Raw genomic sequence first — 24785 nt, 5'->3', positions numbered from 1 at the left:
CCAACTTTTTCACTCTCCTCTTTCACCTTCATCAAGAGGCTTTTTAGTTCCTCTTGACTTTCTGCCATAAGGGTGGTGTCATCTGCATGTCTGAGCTTACTGATATTTCTCCCTGCAATCTGGATTCCAGCTTGTGCTTCTTCCAGCCCAGCCTTTCTCATGATGTACTCTGCATATAAATTAGATAAGCAGGGTGACAATATACAGCCTTGACGTACTCCTTTTCCTATTTAGAACCAGTCTGCTGTTCCATGTCCAGTTCTAACTCTTGCTTCCTGACCTGCATACAAATTTCTCAAGAGGCAGGTCAGGTGATCTGGTATTCCCATCTCTTTCAGAATTTTCCACAATTTCTTGTGATTCACACAGTCAAAGGCTTTGGCATAGTCAATAAAGCAGAAATAGATGTTTTTCTAGAACTCTCTTGCTTTTTTGATGATCCAGCAGATGTTGGCAATTTGGTGTCTGTTTCCTCTGTGAAGGCTTACTTACATACAAATACATAGATTTTTATTGTATATTCTTCTGAAAAATGATGTAAAACAATGTAAAAAGGACAGTGATGTAGCAAATATTCAACTTCTTTGTGACTTTTTTTTCAGGATCCTATCAGTATGGAAAGTGTCAGTAGTAGTGCTGTGCCTCTTGTGGACATTCAGGGCACATAAATTGACAACAGAAATTCACTATATCTGCTCTTGCTCTGGAGAGATTCCCTCCCACTTTGTTTTGTATTTTTGACCAAATACAATGAGATTTATTGCACAGGTTGACATGTTCACTTTCATGAATTTAAAACCTTGCAAAGCTATAGCCCCATTTTGGAGTTACCTTCTACGTGATCCTAATGATCTTTCCACTCTAAAAGATTTTACAACAATTTCCTAATTTTACACATTGTGAATCAGAAAGGACCAAATAAACAAAAAAAAAGTTAGTCTTTGTGCAGAAAAAGTAAGAGATTTTTCAGAAAGGTATTTGGCCCTCACCTCTGTACACATTATAGCTGGTTGCATCCTCTTTATCTGTGGAAGGCAGACCTAAGCTGGGACTAGAAACACCAGTCAACATAAAATAACCAATTTATTGACTCCAGCTATAGTGGACTTCAAAAAGGCATAAAACAAATAATAAAACACTTAAAATAAAAATCAAGAGGTGGCCAAGTTGGTCATAGATCCACCAAATTGTGTTGGCTCAGGCTGTAGTAATTACATTAAAACATTCTTGGAACAAATACAGCCAAATATCAAATCATAGGCTCTTGGAATGGAAAGATAGATGAGGTCATCTATATTAACCCTCTAACTATATGCTTAAATTCCAAATAAGTGATCCTGTAGCCTCTTATTGCACGTTTGTAGTGATGGCAAATTCACTGCCCCACCAGACATTTCATTTCATTTCAGGAAAACTGTAATGATTTGAAAGTCCTTTCTTCCATTAAGTGCAAATCTAGCTCCTCATAATTTTCACTTATAGCTTAGTTCTTCTTTCTGTGGCCTCAAAATAGAAACAGCCTAACAATTCCTTCCTCATACTAAATATGTGAAGGCAGGAATCATGGTAGCCTAAGTCTTCATCACAGGCTAAATATCACTTCCCCCAACCCTATCTCTTCTCTTGATAAACTCTTAATGGTATATTCACAACTGTTTTGTCCTCTATATCTTCATCCCTAGTTGATCTTGGTCATTTAGAAGAGTTGTAGACAGGATGAAATATGCCACTGCTCTAAATGGTGATGCAGTCATGTAGCCCCATTTCTACTTGGTGTGGATATGGAATTTATTTTACTGCCAAAGGCAATACCAGTTCTACTATTAATAGAACATCTGTGGGTTCATAATGGTTGGTTCTCACCTACACTGAATAACTTCTGGTCCCATCTTCTCTCAAAACTCTTTTTCTCATTGATAGATCATTGGTGCTTCAAGAATCTTTGAATGAAAATATAATTTCTCATCCCACTACTCCTTCATGTAGGTCGTGTTAAAGTGTTAGTCACTCAGTCATGTCTAACTCTTTGTGACCCCTTGGATTATAGCCTGCCAGGCTCCTCTGTCCATAGAAATTTTCAGGCAAGATTTTTGGAGTGGGTAGCCATTCCCTTCTCCAGGGGATCTTCCTGATTCAGGGACTGAACTCAGGTCTCCTGCACTGCAGACAGATTCTTTACCATCTGAGCCACCAGGGAAGCTCAAACAATGATTTTAAATCAGTTATTTGACAGCACAGCTATTTATTATTAAATTACTGACAAGTGAGTAAGGAATCTGATTAAATGAATGGGAATTTTATACAGAGAAGGAAAGGGGATAGGAGAATATACATGTGAAAGAAAAAACATACTTTGCTAATCTACACATTTTTCCTAAAGTCCTATTCCCAAGAAATATGTTCAGTTCAGTTCAGTCACTCAGTCATGTCCGACTCTTTGGGACCCCAAGAATTGCAGAATGCCAGGCCTCCCTGTCCATCACCAACTCCCGGAGTTCACTCAAACTCACGTCCATCGAGTCAGTGATGCCATCCAGCCATCTCATCCTCTGTCGTCCACTTTTCTCCTTCCCCAATCCCTCCCAGCAACAGAGACTTCTCCAATGAGTCAACTCTTCGCATGAGGTGGCCAAAGTACTGAAGTTTCAGCTTTAGCATCATTCCTTTCAAAGAAATCCCAGGGCTGATCTCCTTCAGAATGGACTGGCTGAATCTCCTTGCAGTCCAAGGGACTCTTAAGAGTCTTCTCCAACACCACAGTTCAAAAGCATCAATTCTTTGGTGCTCAGTCTTCTTCACAGTCCAACTCTCACATCCATGCATGACTACAGGAAGAACCATAGACTTGACTAGACAAACCTTTGTTGGCAAAGTAATGTCTCTGATTTTGAATATGCTATCTAGGTTGGTCATAACTTTTCTTCCAAGGAGTAAGCATCTTTTAATTTCATGGCTGCAGTCACCATCTGCAGTGATTTTGGAGCCCAGAAAAAGAAAGTCTGCCACTGTTTCCACTGTTTCCCCATCTATTTACCATGAAGTGATGGGACCAGAAGCCACGATCTTAGTTTTCTGAATGTTGAGCTTTAAGCCAACTTTTTCACTCTCCTCTTTCACCTTCATCAAGAGGCTTTTTAGTTCCTCTTCACTTTCTGCCATAAGGGTGGTGTCATCTGCATATCTGGGGTTATTGATATTTCTCCCGGCAATCTTGATTCCAGCTTGTGCTTCTTCCAGCCCAGTATTTCTCATGATGTACTCTGTATATAAGTCAAATAAGCAGGGTGACAATATACAGCCTTGACGTATTTCCTATTTGGAATCAGTCTGTTGTTCCATGTTCAGTTCTAACTGTTGCTTCCTCACCTGCATATAGGTTTCTCAAGAGGCCGGTCAGGTGGTCTGATATTCCCATCTCTTTCAGAATTTTCCATAGTTTATTGTGATCCACACAGTCAAAGGCTCTGGCATAGTCAATAAAGCAGAAATAGATGTTTTTCTAGAACTCTCTTGCTTTTTTGATGATCCAGCAGATGTTGGTAATTTGATCTCTGATTCCTCTGCCTTTTATAAAACTAGCTTGAACATCTGGAAGTTCACGATTCACGTTTTGCACATTTAATGAGATATAATTGTCATTTTTGAAGACAAATAGATTTGGCCATGAATATATGCTCATCCACCTATGACAGAACTGCAAAATTTCTCTAATACTTAATTTTCTTCTTTATAAAATTGCATTAATTATAACATCGAGTTTAAAGGTTTAAAATGAGAATTAGGTAAAAATAACATACTAAATTGATGTGCAAAATTTATGAGTATAAAGCTCTACATCTATGTACAGTAACTTTCTTTTCCTCCCTGGTACCTAAGATATGATTCATGAAAAGTTGTAAGTCTAAAGATATCTCTTTAATAATTCCCATTGCTCTTAATTCAAACCCTGGCCTAAAAGTAAATAGATACTTAAATAATTGTGATTTGAGAGGAAATGAAAGTAACTTATTGCCTGTAAGCATTCCCTCTACCTCATGCTATTGTGTTTTGATCCCTTCTGAGTAGTTCTTCAAATCTCTTTTCTCTGTGAGAGCTGAATGATCAGGAAGTGTAGGGGAAAGGGAAAGAAAGTAGATAAAGCTAAGATGAAGGTATGAATCAGTGGCCACTTGGAGAAGGTCAGCTCAGGAAGGATGCTTCTGCATGACTGAGAAATGGAAAAACGACAGTGCAAGTGATATGGATGGCAATGGGGAAGGGGAACAATTGGTCCTCGTTGGGAAGTCCCCCTAAAACTTGGGATATTTATGTCATATTTTAGAATGGATTAGACTTGTGCCTAATTGACATGGAAGGAACATATCAGAGCCAACAGAAGACAGCTGACCCAAAGGGCAGGAAACACTCATTTTTGGCATAAAAAAAAAAAAAAAATTACCAGAAGAATAATAAGAGCTAGGGCACGAAACTCATGGCAGGGCATAAGGTAATCAACCAGGAACCCATGGAATGACTCAGGAGGCAGAAGTTAATGTAAGATGAAGATTCTGATTATCTCATGGAAAAAACAGGGATGCTAGACTTCCATCACCAATGGACAGTGGTACCTGAGTACAGAAAGTAGAATTCTCCAAAGGTCCAGAGAGAGGTTGTACAGACAGATTGTACAAAACAAATATCCCTTTAAACTATATCCTGTGTTGTCCTTGACCAAATCAATGTATTCAAATTCTTATATTATTTTGTTAAGACACCTTTATCTTTCATGACATAGAAATACTGGGAATGCCATAATATGTACATCTGACCTAAATGTCACACCATAATAATCACAGGTATATTATGCCGGGAGCTGGCATATTGCATATTGAGTGCAGCACTTTTTCAGGATCTGGAATAGCTCAACTGGAATTCTATCACTGCCGGGAGCCAGCGTGAGGAACTCCGCCCATGACAAAGGTCATGAGGTAGGAGGCTCGGCATATGCAAAGGCGAGATCGAGCCTCAGGAGTCCCCCTGGAAATTCTCGAGCATCTACCCCCCAAACCTGAGTCTGCCTACTTTCTGCTTTCTGCTTTCACCTACACCTCTGACTTTACGGGGGGCTGTCCCCCACTACCTCTCTCTGAAAAAAGAGTTAGCTTACAGCTCCAGTTAATAATTCCTGGGTGTGACAGTGTTTCAACCTAAAAATTCCTTTGGAAATCCTCTAGCCTGCCTGAATAGGTTTTTCCGGCCACATGTGATTGTTCAGAGCCTCCCAACTGTGAGAGGCAGGAGATGTTCTAAACTGCCTAAACACAGATTCCTTTGAGTAGTTAAAAGACTGATTAGAAATTGTATTGGTGAAGGGTTTTTCACTTGTTGGGCCAATGTTAGCTGCTAAGTCTCCATACTCCTTACCTACTGTGTCCTTGGCAGTGTATTGATTGATATAATGGGTGTATAGAAATGTAAAATGCAGCTTTGTCCAATGCTTTTTTGGAGGCTGGTGCCTGACTTTGGAATAATCACCTTTAGAGAAAAATAAGTTTCTTAAAATGTTAACAGGCCTCCTGGCCAGAAGATGATGTCAATCACCTGAACTTTTGCATATGATAAGTTTGAAAGCCTGGCTTCGATTAGAACCAGGAACTGCTGTCCTTGCATGATTCCACCCCTTCCCCCATTATCCTCTATGCATAACTTAAGATATAAAAACTACTTTGGAAAATAAAGTGCGGGCCTTGTTCACCAAAACTTGGTCTCCCCATGTCGCTCTCTCTCAAATTCTGGCTGAGTCTCCATCTGGAGCGCGGAACCCACCATGCTTGCTAATTATGCCTGGGCTTCTAAGATCCGACCGGGGAGGCCTCAGTGTCTCCTCTCCTTTGGGAGAACAGAAGGACGCCTGCGGCCTACGTAAGTGGTGCAAACTTCTTGTCTTGAAGTTTTATTGGTCTCCCGCGTAAACCAAGCTACTCAGCCTCTTTTCTTCACTGAATTTTCCTACTGAGCTATCCTTATTTCAGCCGCTTTTCTCCACTGAATTTCCTCACTGAGCTATCCTCATTCTATTACTCTTTGTATCCTTAATTAAAGTGTAATTAAGCAGTTGTTTCCTGACCCTTGCCTACGCCGTCTCTCCTTCGAATACCCTGGATCAGCTGGGGCTGGACCCCGGCAATATTAACTATTCATTATGAAGTTGGTTATATCTAAGCACATAAAGCAGAAGGGTGATGATTAAAGTACCAGTGACTGAAGGAGACACAACTATGCATGGCTTTTTGTTTTATTTTAATTTTGACTATAGATAATGCTCTCTGTTTACTTGTCTTGCTTTAGAGAAACTCTGGTTTTTAGTTTGTTTCAATGTGTGATTATTTTTAACCTGCAAATATATGATTACTATATTCTTTGCTGATAAATTCAGCCACTAGTTTCCCATAAATTAAGAAAAATAATCCTTTTCTTGAATAAGTAGAATTTTAAAAATATACTTGTAAAAGAGTAAATAAAATCTGTCACTTTCATCATGGTTTGAATAAATCCAATTTAGTTTTTAAGGGCCATTATTGCTCTAAATAAGGCATAATTTTAGTTCTTAAAAGGCTATCTTGAAAAAGGTCAGCTGTGTTATAAGTCTTCTGTCAAGAGCCTTTATTTCAGGTGTGTATGCAAGGCAGCAAAAAATGAGTGACCTCACTGTCTCCTGAACACTCACACACATGGACTCACACCAACACACCAGCCATGTAACAGACAGCAGAAGTTCAATCACACTGCTGATTTAGCCTAACCCAGATTCAATCCAAAGCCCCTGAACTGTGACCTTAGAAGATGTATTTAATATCTCTGAACCTCGTTTCCCTGCCTGCCAAACTTTTACACATTTATTATACCAGTTTGAATAATGCTAACACTATGTCTAGCAAATAGAAGGTGTGTGTCATATAGTGGCCAGTATTATCATCATCCATAAGTAGAAAACATTTAGCATAGTGCCATAAGCTTATATGCTATTTAAGAAGTAGTGTCTAGTACTATATGTATTACTCTTTTATCTTAGTATTAGGTGTGGAGCACCAGATCAAATACCATATATAAATATTAAAAAAAAAAAAAAATATATATATATATATATATATAAATGACACAGAAAATACAAGTGATGGTTGCACAGTAAACTAAAAGCTATTCTTATACAAATACAGCAGGTGAGATGCATCTAGATCAAGACCACATTTCTAGAAGCCTCATGATAAATGATACTGAGAAGAAGGATGATTCATATTGCATATAAATCTCCTGGTACCAAACTAAATCCACAATATTTGCTTAATAAATGGTCACTATTATGATCTCCAAAACGAGTATCAAGACTAATAAGTTTACCATTGGCTCAATAGCCCCCCATGTCAATATGAATATTTATGCTGCTTATGAGGGTTAACTTTAGGAAACCAGCTTTCATTTTCAATAAGCCTCCTGATATTTTGTTTTGTTTTCTTTTTTCAAAGTATATAGCCCTTTATTGATACAAGAATTATCTGAAACAAATAACATGAGCCTGTGCAAAGAAAAGAGTGAAGTGAAAGGGAAGAAATATCTGTGTCAGAATAATGGTAAATATGGGCAGATCAGATGTTTGTTACTTATGCAGTTCCCTGACATAGACAATCCATATGTCATTCTGTCAGCACACAGTGTTTGGGAGCCAACAATCACTGAACAAACTCACTGCCAAGTGCAAACTGTGGGGCACAGATGTGAAGGGGATTTTTCTGTTAAGGAATATTCTCTGTTCGCAATTCCAAGAACTAGGACCACAATCTTTTCCATCTAAGAAGGTTGAACTGCTTTAGCCAAGTTCAGTGTCATATTTTTGAGAAAAATTATTGTAATAAAGCTAACAGATAATCAAGAAAACTAGCTTAAAAGTGTTTTATTTGTTTGTTTGCTTTTGCCATTGGTTATTGCTCATGCCCATCTAAGCCTGCTATTAGATTGAGATTCAGACAGTTGAAAAAATTCACCCAAGATTCACTCTGAAAACACACGTATATGCTCCAAACAGAAGAACAAATAGAAATTTTCAAGCGTTATTTGGCAAAAGCTTAAGAATAAATTGTACTTCATGTACCATAGATTTAGATGTTCCCCATCTGTGTGCCTACAAGAAGTCAAGCATAAGATCACAAATAACTGAAGTACTTCTGCCTTTCTCTTCTTAATGCTTTTGTTGATTTAATTTTGTCAGTTATATGCAGGATAGCTCTAATATGTATAATGTTTGATTCTTACACTTGTGAGAAATGGGTGGGCCATGATTATGATTAAATAGATAAGTCATGGTCATCATGAATTAATTTCAGATGCATGGACCACCTAATTTTCCCACCATTTCTTTAATATATCCAAGACTATTTTTAAGAGGCAACTACAAACTCCAGTACCCTTGGAGAATGAGCACTGTGACTTAAGTTTACTTCATATAAGTGACTACCAAGCATCTTTCCTGAAAAATGAAGTCTAGTGGAAAAAAAAAAGGAGAAGAGAGAACAAGATGATGGAAGATGAAAAAAAAAGATGACTGAGATAAAATTGATGATGAGGACTGAAGGAAAACCTCACTGTTATTTGGCAGCAAAAATTGGAGACTCTAATTTCTGTTCATCTCATATGACAAAGGGAATAAGTCTGATAACATAAAATTTGCTATAGAAATCTTAATTGGACTCCAGGAAAATTGAGAAGCTAAAAGTCTTTAGGCTTCCTGGCTTCTATCTTTCTTATATTCTTATCTCTTCAACTCAAAATTCACCCATGGAAGTCTTAAATGAACATCCACTAATCCTCATTAAAGCCCTAGCTGACAGAACTTTATGAAGCTCCTCTGGTTAAAGGTATTGGTGATGCCAACTTTAAATAATCCAAATTTCCTGTTTTTCCTTTGTTGCTTGTGCTATTGGTGTCATATCCAAGAAAGTACTGCCCAACTCAGGTTTATGACTATTAACACATATGGTTGCTTCTAACAATTTTGCAGTTTTAGTTTTTGCATTTAGATTTATAATATTAATTTTTGTGTAAGATAGGCGATTGGGATCCAACTTCATTCTTTTGTATGTGAACATCCTGTTAAGACTAGCATCACTTGTTGAAAAGACTATTCTGTCCCCATTTAATTGTCTTCACATCCTTGTTGAAAATCAATTGACTATATATGCAAAGGTTTATTTCTACATTTTAATTTTATTTTCTTCAAATATATACACTAATCTTATTCTAGGAATACATTATTTTAATTACTCCAGCTGTATAAATTTTCAAATCAAAAATAGTGGTAGTGACTACTAATAGATACAGGGTTTCTTTTTGAAGATGATGAAATATTCTTGAGTGGCATAATAGTGATGAAGGTGTAAATCTGTGAATGTACTAAAACCACTGATTTCCACATATTAAATGTATGGATTTTATGGTGTGTACATGATATTTCCAAAAATGCTTAAAAATTCAGGAAACATTTCCCATAGAATCTGAGATCTGATATAAAGTTTTGATATAAAGATTTGTCAGGTGAGGAAAAATATAAAATTCTAGATGGGTTACTGAAGGATGTAAATGCAGAGTGATATAAGACCACATCAAATAGTCAGGAAACTCAAAACTGTTTTGTATGATTTAAGTGTGAAATAGAATAAAATATTATGGGTGATTATGTTGCAGGAGGAGGAAAGAATCTGTTGAGAATTTTATTCTACCCAACAAAAAGACATTCAGATTTTATTTTTTGACTGATCAAAATGTTTTTACTATGTACCATCTATATAAGTACTTACAGAGTTTCTAGTTATAAAATATAAATATATGCTATTGAATAACTAGTTTAATAGCATATTCATACATTTTACATTAGTTTAAATTATTTAAAAGTCATAAAATATGGGCAAATATACAAAATAAGCTTTAAAAACATGAACAGAAAGTCGAATTCCTTTTTCTCATCTCAAGCAATAAAGCTCATTCCTTGGGTATCACCAGGTAAATTTGGAACTCTTTGCTGTTTTTTTAAAAGTGGATTTTAATTTAGTTTGCAATAATAAATCTAGAAAATATATCAAATTCCAAAAGGGATCCATTTTTAATAATGAAACCTAACCTGAGATGTTAATAGTGAAAAATTTGAGGGCTGGAGAACTGACACATTTTAAATAAAAGAGCCTTGATAGTCACACATTTCTTTATCCACTTGCCTTTATCCTGCATTAGTCTCCTTTATTTTTGTTTAATTTATTTATTTTTAATTGGAAGACAATTGCTTTATAATGTATTGGGTTCTACCATAAATAAACATGAGTCAGACATAGGTATACATCCCCTCCCTCTTGAACTTCCAACTTATCCCACCCCATTAGGTTGTCAGAGAGCACCAATTTGAGTTCCCTGCTTCATAAGCAAATTCCCACTGGCTATCTGTTATACATATGTAATGTAAATGTATATGTCTCAATGCTACTCTCTAAATTTATCTCACCCTCTCCTTACTCCACTGTATCCACAAGTCTATTCTGTAGGTCTGTGTCTCAATTGTTTCCCTAAACTGACAAATTTCTATTTGTATAATAGGCTTTTGCTTCATTCACATCACTAGGACTCAAATTTGTTCCTTTCTATAGCTGAGTAACATCCCATCGCATATATGTACCACAACCTCCCCATCCATTCATCTGTTGATTGACATCCAGGTTGCCTCCATGTCCTGGCTATTGTAAATAATGCTGCAATGAACACTGAGGTACATATGTCCTTTAGAATTGTGGTTTTTTCAGGGCATATGCCCAGTATGGGATTGCTGGATCATATGGTAGTGTTATTCCTAGTTTTGTTCTGGGCTGGATGAAGCACAAGCTGGAATCAAGATTGCCAGGAGAAATATTAATAATTTCAGACATGCAGATGGCACGACCCTTATGGCAGAAAGCAAAGAACTAAAGAGCTTCTTGATGAAAGTGAAAGAGGAGAGTGAAAAAGTTGGCTTAAAAATCAACATTCACAAAACGAAGATCATTGCATCTGGTCCCATCACTTCATGGCATATAGACGGGGAAACAATGGAAACAGTGTCAGACTTTATTTGGGGGGATGCCAAAAATCACTGAAGATGGTGACTGCAGCCATGAATTAAAAGACACTTGCTCCTTGGAAGGAAAGTTATAACCAACCTAGACAGCATATTAAAAAGCAGAGACATTACTTTGCAAAAAAAGGTCCATCTAAGTCAAAGCTATGGTTTTTTCAGCAGTCATGTATGGATGTGAGAGTTGGACCATAAAGAAAGCTGAATGTCAAAGAATTGATCCTTTTGAATTGTGGTGTTGGAGAACACTGTTGAGAGTCACTTGGACTGCAAGATCTAAGCAGTCCATCCTAAAGGAAATCAGTCCTGAATATTCATTGGAAGGACTGATGAAGAAGCTGAAATTCCAATACTTTGGCCACCTGATGGGAAGAACTGACTCATTGGAAAAGACCCTGATGCTGGGAAAGATTGAAGGCAAAAGAAGAAGGGGATGACAGAGGATGAGATGGTTGGATGGCATCATCAACTCGATGGACATGAGTTTGTGTATACTCCGGGAGTTGGTAATGGACTGGGAGGTCTGGCATGCTGCAGTTCATGGGGTCGCAAAGAGTTGGACATGACTGAGCGACTGAAATGAATTGATTCCTAGTTTTTAAAGAAATATCCATACTGTTCTCTATAGTGGCTGTATCAATTTACATTCTTACCAACAGTACAGTAGAGTTCCCTTTTCTCCACATCCTCTCTAGCATCCTTTGTTTATAGATTTTTGATGATGTCATTCTGACCAGTATAAGGCAATAACCTCCTTTATTTTTAAGGGTCAAGCTATGGTGTAACAAAAGAATGGGATCTGGCCTTACCCGCAAACTATCCAGTTTAGCTGGTTATTTTTCTGGCTTGAGTGGAAAATGATTTGCATGTTACTTGAAATGTATCATTCATGATTTTCCACTGTAAAAAGTGACAATAAGATAAAGTTTTGTTTATTCTTGATTACTCAAAAGAAACACAGATTCCTGAAGGGTTGGAAGCCTGTTCTCTTCATCTCCCTTTACCCTTCAGATAAAAAAGATAATGACAACAAACAAAGTGCTTCATATTTCATTAAGTAATATTCAAGGTCTTCTCACTATTTCATTTGATCATACTTTCAACTTGTAATACAGTAGAAGAAAAGAGTTTGCAATTTCCATTTCATAAAAAAATAAATAAATAAAGATAAGTAAAATTTGTGGTGGGAGTATGTACCCAAGCCTGCACCCAAGCTTCTTGCAAGTCCACAGGGGTTGGTGCTCAGTGCAGCAGGCAGGGCTCAGAGGAGAGGGACCACCATTCTGAGTTAGAATGCAAAGCCATGTGGGGAGCTGCTAAAGTTGCTGGCAATGCTCCTCAGATCTGGAAGTGGCTGTAATGGAGGAGGAGGAAGAGCAGCAAGAGGTGGGTGGGGCCCTCAGAGGAGGACAAGGTGGTTCCTAGATCATCTAGTTACTGAAGTGATCCAACAGCACAGTTCAAAAGCATCAATTCTGAAAACATAGAATCAAATAAAAAAATTTAGAAATGAAAGAGATGTTACAATGCTAACTGAGAAATGCAAAGATTCATGAGACTATTATAAAATATTATATGCCAACAAATTGAATCACCTATAAGAAATGGATGTATTTCCACAAATTTACAAGACTGAACAAGGAAGAAACAGAAAATCTGAAGAGAATAATAACATGTAAGGAGTTTGATTCAATAATCAAAAACTTTCTAGAAAAGAAAAGGCTCAGACCTGATAGTTTTACTGGTGAAATGTATTAAACATTTAAAGAGGAATTAATATCAGTCTTTCTAAACTTCCAAAACCTGAAAATGGAACCAGTCCAAAATCACTTTACAAGACCAAATTCACTCTGAAACAATAGTCAGACAGGACACAACCAAAAAAAAAAAAGAAAAAAGAAAATCACAGACCAATATCTGTGGTGAATACAAATACAAAAATCTTCACCAAAATATTAGAAAACCCACTTCCAGTAAAAGGATCATATATCATGATCAAGTGGCATTTATCCATTAGATGCCATGATGATTCAAATCTGTAAATCAATGCAAAACACCATGTTAGCAAAATGAGGGTAAAATTATATGATTATTATTATATGTAAAAAGAAAAGCATTTGATGAAATTCAACATCATGATTAAATTTTCAAGGAATCATGTATAGAAGGAATGCACCTCAACATAGTAAAGGCCACAATGACAAGCCCACCACAAACTTTATGCTCAATGATGAGGAACTGAAAGCTTTTTCTCTAAGCTCAAAAAGAAGACAAAGATGCCCACTCTTATCATTTCTATTCAATATAGTATTGGAATTCCTAGCTAGAGCAATTAAGAAAAAAAGAAAAAAATCCAACTCAGAAAGGAAGCGGTAAAATTGTCTATATTTGCAGATTACATGCTATATAGAGAAGATACCTGTTAGAACTGATGAACAAATTCCACAAAATTTCAGGATACAAATTCAATATATAAAATAAGTTGCATTTCCATATACTGGCAATGAATTCAGTTCAGTTCAGTTCAGTCTCTCAGTCATGTCTGACTCTTTGCAAGCCCATGAATTGCAGCACACCAGGCCTGCCTGTCCATTACCAACTCCCAGAGTTCACTCAAACTCACATCCATTGAGTCGGTGATTCCATCCAGCCGTCTTATTCTCTGTCGCCCCCTTCTCCTCCTGCCCGCAATCCGTCCCAGCATCAGAGTCTTTTACAATGAGTCAACTCTTCGCATGAGGTGGCCAAGGTATTGCAGTTTCAGCTTTACCATTATCCTTCCAAAGAACACCCAGGACTGATCTCCTTTAGAATGGACTGGTTAGATCTCCTTGCAGTCAAAGTAACCCTCAAAAGTCTTCTCCAACACCACAGTTCAAAAGCATCAATTCTTTGGTGCTCAGCTTTCTTCACAGTCCAACTCTCACATCCATACACGACTACTGGAAAAACCATTGCCTTGACTAGACAGACCTTTGTTGGCAAAGTAATGTCTCTGCTTTTGAATATGCCATCTAAGTTGGTCATAACTTTCCTTTCAAGGAGTAAGAGTCTTTTAATTTCATGGCTGCAATCACCATCTGCAGTGATTTTGGAGTCCAAAAAAATAAAGTCTGACACTGTTTCCACTGTTTCCTCATCTATTTCCCATGAAGTGATGGGATCAGATGCCATGATTAGCAGAAACATAAATTTTAAAAGTAATCCCATTTATAATAAAATCAAAAAGTTAAATACCTAGGAATAAATTTAATCAAGGGGATAAAAGACCTGTATACTTTAACCAAGCCCAATCTTTAAGAAATTTAAAGCATAGATAAATGGAAAGATATTTCATTTTCATGGATTGGAAGAATTAATATTTTAAAAATATTATCCATACTAACAAAGCAGTCCGTAACTTTACCATAATCCCCACCAAAATTCCACTGACATTTTTCTCGTAAGTAGAAAAAAAAAAAAAAAAGCTGGGCTTCCCTTGTGGCTCACCTGGTAAAGAATCCACCTATAATGTGGGAGACCTGAGTTTGATCCCTACGTTGGGAAGATCCCCTGGAGAAGGGAAAGGCTACCCACTCCAGTATTTTGGCCTGGAGAATTCTATGGACTGTATAGTCCATGGGGTCACAAAGAGTTGGACACAACTGAGCAACTTTCACTACTAGTAATAGGGGAAAAAAAGCTATTTTAATATTCATATGAAACCATAAAAGGCACTGAATAGCAAAAGCAACCCTGAGAAAGAACAACAAAGTTGAAGGCAACTCATTCTCTGATTTTATACTACATTACAAAGCTATAGTAATAAAACCAATATGGTATGGTCATAAAAACAGACATGTGGACATATGGAACTGAATAGAGAGCTCAGATATAATCCAGCCTGTATGGTTAACTAACTTTGACAAGAGTGCTGAGGACAAAAAATGCAGAAGGACTAGTCTCTTCAATAAATGGTGTTGTGAAAACTGGATACACATATGAAAAAAATAAAACTAGACCCCAATTTTTTATCACCCACAAAAATTAACTTGAAGTGGACTAAAAACTTGACTGGAAGATCTAAAGCCATAAAATTCCTGAAGGAACACATAGAAAAGGGGTTCATTGACATTGGTTTTGACACAGATGTTTTGAAAATGGCATTAAAAGAGCAAGAAAGAACAGAAAAAAAGTCAGCAAGTAGAATGACATTAAACCAAAAAGCTTCTGCACAGGAAGGAAATGATCAACAAAGTGAATAGACAAGCTAAAGAATGAAAAATATATTCAAACCATGTATTAGCTAAGAGATTAATATAAAAATATGTAAGAAACTCACACAACTCAATAGCAAAAACAAGTAAACGTGATTTTAAAATATTTAAAAGATTTCAATAGAGATTTTTCCAAAGAAGACATATATACAGGGCATGGAAAGGTGCTCAACATTAACTATCAGGGAAGTTCAAGTCAAATAGAATGGCTTTTATCTGAAAGACAAGAGATAATAAGTGGTATAGAGAAAAGGGAAGCATTTTGCCCAATTGATGGAAATATAAATTATTTTGGCCATGATAGAAAACAGGGGGGAAAATAAAATAGAATCCCGTATGATCCAATAATCCCACTTCTAGGTATAAATTCAAATTAAATTAAATCAACATTTTTAAGGAATATCAGAACTCCCATATTTATTGCAGCATTGTTCACAAAGGTATGGAAACTACTTGTTTGTCAATGAACAAATTGATAAAGAATATATGATACATAAATATTTATATCCATACATCACTGACTCGATGGACTTGAGTTCGAGTAAACTCTGCGAGTTGGTGATGGACAGGGAGGCCTGGAGTGCTGCGATTCATGGGGTCTCAAAGAGTTGGGCACAACTGAGCGACTGAACTGAACTGACCCATAAACATATGCATGTTTTCAGTGACTATTATTTAGTCATGAGAAAGAAGGAAATGCTGACATTTTTAACAACATGGATCAACCTAGAAGATGTTATGCTAACTTAAATTAGTTAGATAGAAAAAAAAATACTGTGATATACATGTGAAATGTAAAAAAAAAAAAAATTAATTTAAAAAGTTAAATTCATAGAAACAGAGTAAAATGATAATTACCAGGAGCTGGGGGATGGAGGAGATGGGGAGAGATTGGTCAAAGGGTACATTGTTCAATTATAAGATGGATGAGCTCTGGGGATCTAATGTATAACATGGGGACCAAAGTCAAGAATACTATGTTTTGGCTTGAAATTTGCTAAGACAGTAGATATTAAATATTCTCACCACATATACACACACAAAAAATAACTAAGTGAGGTGAAGAATGTGTTAATTAATCTGAATTATGATAATTATTTCACAAAGTATACATATGTCAATTCATCAAATTTTAAGATATATATACACATATACATACACATTTTCTTATCAATTTTAGCTCAATAAAATTGAGAAAATTTTTAAATACATTAATAAAAATAGGAATATGGGCATGAGCTAGATGGACTTAATTTTTTATTTCATTTTTACAGTTTATATCTTTGAAAGATAATAAACAAATAAAATAAGAAATATGCAATATAATCTCAAATGAAAATAGGTGTTTTCCAGAAAATAAAGCAGGAAAAGAAGTGGGAAACTGACTGAGGGGTGAATGAAAGCATTATTTTTTTACACAATGGGGTCAAAGATCTTTGAGGAGACATTTTTACAAATATTTGAGTAAATGTGAACAGAGCCTTGCTTAGCTGGCATTTTAGTAATCGTTGCAGTAAGTACAAAGGCCCTAGAGCCTGAAGAAGCAATTAGCTTGTCATATTTGAGAAAGAACAAGAAAATTGGAATAGCTGGGGTGGAACAGGAAGTCTAGACCATGTAGAATTTTGATGGCCTAGGTAAGGACTTAAGCTTTAATTATATATGTGAGATAAACCATTGAAGGTTCTGAAATGTGGAGAGATATGATCTTATTTAAAATTAAAATATATCATTCAGAAGTAGAAATAGGGAGAGCCATTGGGGGCTCTTTAAATAAGAGATGATACTGTTCAATAGTGGGCATTCATGAAACAGTGGAAAACAGCACATTTAGATGTAATAAAGGAAGAAGAGACCAAATCCATTGATCGGTTCAACTTGTGGTATGGTAGAAATGGGAAAACCAAAAATAGTTCATTCATTTTTTAATTTTCTTTTTGTTTTGCCTGAGCAACTGGGAAAATGATGTGTCTAATAAATTATCTGGGAAAAAATGGGAGAAAGTAGATCTTTGGAGTTAGTGAGATAAAAAATTCTTTTGGGGTCACAGTTTGAAGTGACTCTTAGCTGTGCAAATAAGAATGTAGAGCAGGCAGAGGAATATGCCATATTTTATTAATCCCAATGTTCATTTTTCTTTCACATTTTAATACTGTTGTAAAATAGGAATGCCTCAACCAATTGACAGGAAGCCAGGTGGTGGTCATGATGTACTTGTCATTGTCATATCATGTACAAACTTAGTGGTCAATCTATTAGTATTTTTAGGACTTCTATTAAGTGCTATGCAGTGTTAGTCCTTTGCTACATAAATGCCATTCTTTTAGTCATAGAAATGTTTGAAACTATCTAGCATATAAGTTGGAGAAGGCAATGGCACCCCACTCCAGTACTCTTGCCTGGAAAATCCCATGGACGGAGGAGCCTGGTAGGCTGCAGACCATGGGGTCGTGATGAGTCGGACACGACTGAGCAACTTCACTTTCACTTTTCCCTTTCATGTATTGGAGAAGGAAATGGCAACCCACTCCAGTATTCTTGCCTGGAGAATCCCAGGGACGGGGGAGCCTGGTGGGCTGCCGTCTGTGTGGTCGCACATAGTCGGACACGACTGAAGTGACTTAGCAGCAGCAGCAGCAGCATACAAGTAGCATTTAAGACATAGAGGTGGATGAGATTCCCAAAACGAAGTTGCTAAGTAGAGGGGCTATGGGTTTCAGTCAGAGTGGGATTGGCTTTAAAAAGAAGCACGAACAATGCTGCTTCAGCTGCATCAAGAACTTTCTTTGCATTGAGTAGAGGAGAGGTCATCTGCCTTTGCTAAGGATAGCCAGAATGATCTAAAAGGCAAAGGACCACACACTAAAGTATTCCAGGCCTCCAATACCCTCCTCTGTCAAGTGCATCTACACCACATACATTTCCATAATGTTCAGGACACTACAGGGACCCATGCAAAGTGAGATGCCAGGGCAGTTTGAATGATTCACGAGTCTACCCAAATAAGATGTTAAGGTTGCTTTCCATCAGTTTGCTGTCAGCAACATTTTCTCCTCTATGTGCCAGTGTGTCTCTGAGCACCACGCCAACCAGCACCCAATTTATTAACATCAGTAAAAAGCCCTGCTGGAGGAGAAACCATGAGTTTCACTCTACAGAGCTTGTTGTATACCAATAGCTTGTATATCAGGACAGTTTGGAATGCACTTGGTGACCTGAGTCTCCAGGTGTGACTTTCTTCAGGGTATGATGTCTGTCCCAGCACCACCAGGCATTCCCCGAAGCCACCAACTGCTGTGCTTCTGAGGAATCCTTGAAAGCCTAGGGCTTAGGAGGAGATGTCAGTATCATACATCTGCAGAGAATTAGAAAATGTGAGAGAACTTTACTGGGATTTGCTAAGCAGAGGTTTTAGGATTTCTTTTCTTTCTTTAGCAATTTCAGATATTTGCTGTATGTATGTTTCTGTTGATTACTGTCAACTCAATTCAGTAGATACTTGAGGAATGCCTACATTTCAGGTATGGCCTTAGTCTTGAGGAACTCAGAGCTTAACAACAGAATCTATACACAAGTGATTGTCTCAGGAGAACTGAATTGGGAGAGACAAATTTAGAGTTCCCCAGTGGAATGAATCAACAACTGTCTCAACATCAAGTTGGTAGTCTAGAATCCTGATTTTATATATATATATATATATATATATCAGATCAGTCGCTCAGTTGTGTCTGACTCTTTGCGACCCCATGAATCGCAGGGCACCCTGTCCATCACCAACTTCCGGAGTTCACTCAGACTCACGTCCATCGAGTCAGTGATACCATCCAGCCATCTCATCCTCTGTCGTCCCCTTCTCCTCTTGCCCCCAATCCCTCCCAGCATCAGAGTCTTTTACAATGAGTCAACTCTTCACATGAGGTGGCCAAAGTACTGGAGTTTCAGCTTTAGCATCATTTCTTCTAAAGAAATCCCAGGGCTGATCTCCTTCAGAATGGACTGGTTGGATCTCCTTGCAGTCCAAAGGACTCTCAAGAGTCTTCTCCAACACCACAGTTCAAAAGCATCAATTCTTCGGTGCTCAACCTTCTTCAGAGTCCCACTCTCACACCCATACATGACCACAGGAAAAACCATAGCCTTGACTAGATGAACCTTTGTTGACAAAGTAATGTCTCTGCTTTTGAATATGCTATCTAGGTTGGACATACCTTTCCTTCCAAGGAGTAAGCGTCTTTTAATTTCATGGCTGCAGTCACCATCTGCAGTGATTTTGGAGCCCAGAAAAATAAAGTCTGACACTGTTTCCACTGTTTCCCCATCGATTTCCCATGAAGTGATGGGACCGGATGCCATGATCTTCGTTTTCTGAATGTTGAGCTTTAAGCCAACTTTTTCACTCTCCACTTTCACTTTCAACAAGAGGCTTTTTAGTTCCTCTTCACTTTCTGCCATAAGGGCAGTGTCCTCTGCATATCTGAGGTTATTGATATTTCTCCCAGCAATCTTGATTCCAGCTTGTGTTTCTTCCAGTCCAGCATTTCGCATGATGTACTCTGCATATAAGTTAAATAAGCAGGGTGATAATATACAGACTTGACGTACTCCTTTTCCTATTTGGAACCAGTCTGTTGTTCCATGTCCGGTTCTAACTGTTGCTTCCTGACCTGCATACAGGTTTCTCAAGAGGCAGGTCAGGTGGTCTGGTATTCCCATCTCTTTCAGAATTTTCCACAGTTTCTTGTGATCCACACAGTCAAAGGCTTTGGCATAGTCAATAAAGCAGAAATAGTTGTTTTTCTGGAACTCTCTTGCTTTTTCCATGATCTGTTGGATGTTGGCAACTTGATCTCTGGTTCCTCTGCCTTTTCTAAAACCAGCTTGAACATCAGGAAGTTCACGGTTCACATATTGCTGAAGCCTGGGTTGAGAATTTTGAGCATGACTTTACTAGTGTGTGAGATGAGTGCAATTGTGCAGTAGTTTGAGCATTCTTTGGCATTGCCTTTCTTTGGGATTGGAATGAAAACTGACCTTTTCCAGTCCTGTGGCCACTGCTGAGTTTTCCAAATTTGCTGGCATATTGAGTGCAGCACTTTCACAGCATCATCTTTCAGGATTTGAAATAGCTCAACTGGAATTCCATCACCTCCACCAGCTTTGTTTGTAGTGATGCTTTCTAAGACCCACTTGACTTCACATTCCAGAATGTCTGGCTCTAGATTAGAGATCACACCATCATGATTATCTGGGTCATGAAGGTCTTTTTTGTACAGTTCTTCTGTGTATTCTTGCCATCTCTTCTTAATATCTTCTGCTTCTGTTGGGTCCATACCATTTCTGTCCTTTATCGAGCCCATCTTTGCATGAAATGTTCCCTTGGTATCTCTAATTTTCTGAAGGTATCTCTAGTCTCCTATTTTGTTGTTTTCCTCTATTTCTTTGCATTGATTGCTGAGGAAGGCTTTCTTATCTCTTCTTGCTATTCTTTGGAACTCTGCATTCAGATGATTTTATCTTTCCTTTTCTCCTTTGCTTTTCACTTCTCTTCTTTTCACAGCTATTTGTAAGGCCTCCCCAGACAGCCATTTTGCTTTTTTTGCATTTCTTTTCCATGGGGATGGTGTTGATCCCTGTCTCCTGTACAATGTCACGAACCTCATTCCATAGTACATCAGGCACTCCATCTATCAGATCTAGGCCCTTAAATCTATCTCTCACTTCCACTGTATAATCATAAGGGATTTGATTTAGGCCATACCTGAATGGTCTAGTGGTTTTCCATACTTTTTTCAATTTCAGTCTGAATTTGGCAATAAGGAGTTCATGATCTGAGCCACAGTCAGCTCCTGGTCTTGTTTTTGTTGACTATATAGAGCTTCTCCATCTGTATATGAGACAGCAAAAGAGACACTGATGTATAGAACAGTCTTTTGGACTCTGTGGGAGAGGGAGAGGGTGGAATAATTTGAGAAATGACATTGAAACATGTATAATATATATGAAACTAGTCACCAGTCCAGGTTCGATGCACGATACTGGATGCTTGGGGCTGGTACAGTGGGACGACCCAGAGGGATGGTATAGGGAGGGAGGAGGGAGGAGGGTTCAGGATGGGGAACACATGTATACCTGTGGCGGATTCATTTTGATATATGGCAAAACCAATACAATATTGTAAAGTTAAAAAATAAAATAAAATTTTAAAAAAGATAAAAAAAGACTTCCTATAGACAAAAAAGGTAAAAACCATAAAAACAGTTCTCAGAAAGTATGAAATGTGTGAATCTATTTTTTATTCCTGCCCATTCCTTGTTAGAGCATTCCCTGAATGGTTTGTGTTTACTGTTATTGTAAATGGAATTTTTAAAATTAAAACTTTAATAAGTAGCTATTTCCATATAGAAAGCTATTAATTTTCTCATTGGATTTGTAATACCCACTGTACTGAACTTTCTTATTTTTCTCTAATCAACTCATTGTGGTGGAATTTCTAAATAAAGAATCAAATGTTCCATACGTTAAAAAAAAAAAAAAAGTAATATAATCAATCTGATTTCAGTGTTGACCATCTGGTGATGTCCATGTACAGAATCTTCTCTTGTGTTGTTGGAAGAGGGTGTTTGTTATGGCCAGTGCATTTTCTTGGCAAAACTCTATTAGTTTCTATTTGTTTCTTTAGGTAGATATATTCCTAAGTATTTTATTCTTTTCGTTGCAATGGTGAATGGAATTGTTTCCTTAATTTCTCTTTCTGTTTTCTCATTATTCGTGTATAGGAATGCAAGAGATTTCTGTGTGTTAATTTTATATCCTGCAACTTTACTATATTCATTGATTAGCTCTAGTAATTTTCTGGTGGAGTCTTTAAGGTTTTCTATGTAGAGGATCATGTCATCTGCAAACAGTTAGAGTTTTACTTCTTCTTTTCCAATTTGGATTCCTTTTATTTCTTTTTCTGCTCTGATTGCTGTGGCCAAAACTTCCAAAACTATGTTGAATAGTAGTGGTGAGAGTGGACACCCTTGTCTTGGTTCCTGACTTTAAGGGAAATGCTTTCAGTTTTTCACCATTGATGACAATGTTTGTTGTGGGTTTGTCATATATAGCTTTTATTATGTTGAGGTATGTTCCTTCTATTCCTGCTTTCTGGAGGGTTTTTATCATAAATGGATATTGAATTTTGTCAAAGGCTTTCTTTGCATCTGTTGAGATAATCATATGGTTTTTATCTTTCAATTTGTTAATGTGGTGTATTACGTTGATTGATTTGCAGATATTGAAGAATCCTTGCATCCCTGGGATAAAGCCCACTTGGTCATGATGTATAATCTTTTTAATGTGTTGTTGGATTCTGTTTGCTAGAATTTTGTGAAAGTGTTTCTTGGTGTTTGGAAACTTCTCTCTTTTTTAAGACTCCCTTCCTGGGATGGATCTCCACCCCTACCTCATTTGTCTCTCTTTTTATCTTTTTTATTTTGTCCTACCTCCTTTCGACAGCACTGGGCTACCTTTCTGGGTGCCTGATGTCCTCTGCCAGCATTCAGAAGTTGTTTTGTGGAATTTGCTCAGCGTTCAAATGTTCTTTTGATGAATTTGTGGGGGAGAAAATGGTCTCCCTGTCCTATTCCTCCACCATTTTAGGACCGCCCCCCATATATATATATATATATATATATATATATATATATATATATAGTGTTTCAAATTATTTTTCCATTTGTGTTATTAGAGAATATGAGACAGAGTTCTCTGTGCTATACAGTAGGTTCTTCTTGGTTATCTGTTTTAAATACAGTAATGTGAACATGTCTGCCCTAATTTGCCAGTTTGTCCTTCTCCTCCACCTTTCCCCTTTGGTTACCATACATTTGTTTTCTATGTCTGTGAGTCTATTTCTATTTTGTAAGTTCATTTGTGTCATACTTTAGATTCCACATACAGATGATATCATATGGTATTTTTCTTTCTTTGTCTGACATACTTCACTTAGTATAGTAATCTCTAGGTACATCTATATTGCTGCAAATGACATTATTTCATTTTGTTATTTTTTATGACTGATTAATATTCCATATTTATCCAATTATCTGTCAATAGGCATTTAGTTTTTTTCCATGTCTTGGCTATTGTAAACAGAGCTGCAATGAATACTGAAACATGTGTATTCTTTTGAAGCATGGTTTTCTCTAGATATATGCCCAGGAGTGGGAGAGCTAGTTCATATGGTAGCTATGCTTTTAGTTTTTAAGGGATCTCCATACTGTTCTCCTATATGTGATTTTAAAGGAAATGGAGGATGGAATATTTTGGAAATTCCAGGAAGACAGAAGAGCATTTTCAAATTCAACAATATAAAATGATAACATTGTGGATGACTGTGAACTTTTCAATTTATCCCTCTTCTGAAAGTGAATCCAGTTGCCATCCATTACAAACTGTTCTTCAGCTTGTGAGACTAGCCTCACCTGAAAGCATGCTCTTCCTAGGGAAGCCCCTTGTGTTCATTGAGCAAAGTTGGGATATCCAGGACTGACCCTTTGATTCTACATGAGACAACTCTACCAGCCAGTATACACTCCAGAGCTCCCTAGCAGTTTGACTGAGGCTTTCTAGGCCTGCATTACAATCCAACTTTTCCTTTCACAGGTGTTGATTCTTAGCAACACCTTACAATTTAAACTCTGTATCAATGTATGTTTCTGGAATGTCCAAACTGTCACAAGGGAGCAGGTTGTTGGCTGCCTTTGACCTATGGTGCTCTGATCTCCTAAAGAAAAATCTCTTTTGATACTTAGTATTTTTGTTTTCAATTGTATTCAATTTTTCTTAGTGAATAAAAATTTCTTATGATTTAAACTGTTTTTCACAACTTTTTTCCATTAGAATGCTGGGTGGTTTGTATTTTTTTTTTTTTTTTAATGAGAGGCAGCTAAAATTAGGGCACTGAAGGGCTGAGACAGAAGGGAGAGACTAAGAAATTAGAAAACTGTGAACTGGAGGAGGCCTTAAAGGATATCCATGTCATATATCTGGTTGTTCCCTTGATAAAATAAGTGCAAAGGTTCAGAATGGGGGAGACCAGGATGGGAATAGAGGATGCTGCCTGCCAGGGTGAGGAAGAGGCTAATCTCATAATGCCATGAGACAGTGTCTTGTACATAGCAATAACTCAATTAATAGTGACTGTTTGTTATTATTGTCTATTGTTTTCATTATAATAATTATCAGAAATAAAAGAAAGAGAGAGAGTGTGTGTGATGAAGACAAGCTTCAGCTACTCTGCAACTTTGCCTAGGGCCAGTCTTCTTGCCCATACAAACTGCAGAAGAAATGCTTAGCCTCATTTGTTAAGCAGAAATAACTGAATAAATCAACTATAATTTTCTGCAAAGTCTTTACTTAAA

This window comes from Bubalus kerabau, chromosome 3, assembly GCF_029407905.1.
Source record: "Bubalus kerabau isolate K-KA32 ecotype Philippines breed swamp buffalo chromosome 3, PCC_UOA_SB_1v2, whole genome shotgun sequence".
Taxonomy (NCBI): domain Eukaryota; kingdom Metazoa; phylum Chordata; class Mammalia; order Artiodactyla; family Bovidae; genus Bubalus; species Bubalus kerabau.
Note: the sequence above shows the minus strand (reverse complement) of the source record.